Here is a 2,500-nt window from a genome sequence, read left to right as displayed (position 1 = left end):
TTTTATTTGTGTTCTTCATTATTGCTTCTCTTCGGATCATCTCAGTGCCAACTCCATTTTATCTGTTAAGATTTTCTTCGCTCTTTATTACATCTTTATTACATCTAGACAAACTTTACAGCCGAATGGTTAAAAAGTTCATTTACCATCTACAAGTTCTCATTTTCGACCCTACAATATGGCAACTTTGGGAGGATCCACATACTTGATAATTCAGAAGCTTTTCGGCTGATCGCACAGGTATCCATGCAGCGCGTTCTGCACATCCTCGTCATTATCACATCGACGACGTCTTAAAGGATGTTTGAGCAGTCCAAAGAATTGATAAACGGAAGGAACGAGATCTGCATGTTATGCAGAGTATTCCAAAAGCTGGAGACCCAATTCTTCAGTGATTTCAAGGGCTTGGGCAGGCGAATGTGAGTGTGCATTGTCGTGAAACAATACCACTTGCTTTCACAACAGACCATGTCGTTTGGTTTCGAATTTCTGCTAGTAGTTCATTATGTTTCTTCTTTGTACATGAGGTGTACTCAACCGGATTTCCCATGGTTGATCCAGGTATTAGGCCTAGCTATAATCAGCCATCTCTCTTATGTTCTTTTGTGGTAACATAATTAGGACTTAACACCAATCAATAACCCTTTAATTCAAAGACAGAAAATGAATCATCCCCACCATACTCCAACATATTCTTGCTCTCTTCAACCTGAAGTTTCATCGACATGAAGTATTGCTCCTACACCTGGGACAGTGTTATGCCACGCCCAGGCGTTCGCTTGATTAGCACCTAATCACTAACCACTCTCCAGCCTCTGCCCACCGCTGCTACTTGATCTCGCGTCACGTTCGCTCAGATACTCTCGACTCACACACTTCTCATTCGTTCATATCCTGACCATGTTGAATTCAGCTCACTTTACTCTATACCCATTCCTTCCTCTTCAAAATGACATGAAGTATCGCTCCTACAAGTATTTCTACTTGATCTTGCGTCAAGCTCACTCAGATACTCTGGACTCATTCATTTCTTATCCGCTCATACTCCGCCAATGTTGATTCCAGCTCATGTCTTCGCTGTAAGTCTGTAAGTGATGTCTCGCAAATGTTAATAAAATATTAACGCATCTTGAACACTGGATTCTGCCACCGCTTTCACCAGATCCTACAAGTGAGAAGATATTACCAGCAACGATATAATCTTTGGAAAATCCGGTGAAGAAACTCTTATTTACTAAAGAAATATATTATTAATGTACGTTTGCTCTTGTTGTGTATTTCTTTATATAATTCATTCTGAGCTTCATGTTGTTAGGCACATGTCCCTACTTCTTATGATACATTCGGATAACAAATAAAGCTCTGTATTATTGAATTACTTTCAATATTTGATTGACAAAAGGCTGTTAAGATTACCATCACCTTCAAAGCACAAACCTTCCAATTTACCAAACCGACATAGGCACAGGAGTGGCTGTGTGGTAAGTAGCTTGCTTACCAACCACATGGTTCCGGATTCAGTCCCACTGCGTAGCACTTTGGGCAAGTGTCTTCTACTATAGCCTCGGGCCGACCAAAGCCTTGTGAGTGGATTTGGTAGATGGAAACTGAAAGAAGCCCATCGTATATATGTATATATATGTATATGTGTGTGTGTTTGTGTGTCTGTGTTTGTCCCCCTAGCATTGCTTGACAACCAATGCTGGTGTGTTTCTGTCCCCGTAACTTAGCGGTTCGGCAAAATAGACCGATAGAATAAGTACTAGGCTTACAAAGAATAAGTCCCGGGGTCGATTTGCTCGACTAAAGGCGGTGCTCCAGCATGGCCATAGTCAAATGACTGAAACAAATAAAAGAGTAAAAGATTAATACTGTAATAGGCCATGTTCACACCGAGCCAATGAAATGCTCACTGAATATGTAATTTTGTTTCCTCACGTGGAACCTGTGTGTATTTTTTTTTATTATGGTCTTTAACATAGTAAAAGACATACGGGGGTGTCCCGCAATGTCTTGCTGAACAACCTGTACAGATGATTTGTTTCTAGTGGTCGTAAGTTCCTGTGACACATTAGCTCATGGCTAATATCACACCGACGTTGTCTGTAGAGGTTCACGTTGTGTCGCACGTCGGATGTCGAAGTGACAGCAGAGCAACGTGAAATGTAATGATCTGTACAAGAATACAACGCACCAATCTGTCTGCGAATCGAAATCACAATCTCGAATCTTTCGGAGCTCATAACGTTTGGAGTTCAAATCCCACTGATGTCAAATTTGTTTTCTTTTCTCTTCGTGATCGATAAAAATGTCTCAGTTAACTGCTGGGGTTGATGTCATTAACTGGCACCCCCACCTTCAAAATTACTGTCTTTAAATCCTGCAGCGGACCGGGTGTTCGTTTATAGGGAATATTGTGATCTTGGTCACTTACACATACCATGAAAAGCGGATGACTGGCAAGTTGAGTTCTGGCGATGAAAAGTGGATTCTGTACAAT

The sequence above is a fragment of the Octopus bimaculoides genome, chromosome 13, assembly GCF_046866305.1.
Source record: "Octopus bimaculoides isolate indiv1 chromosome 13, ASM4686630v1, whole genome shotgun sequence".
In the NCBI taxonomy this organism is placed as follows: Eukaryota; Metazoa; Mollusca; class Cephalopoda; order Octopoda; family Octopodidae; genus Octopus; species Octopus bimaculoides.
This window is presented reverse-complemented; position numbering follows the sequence as displayed.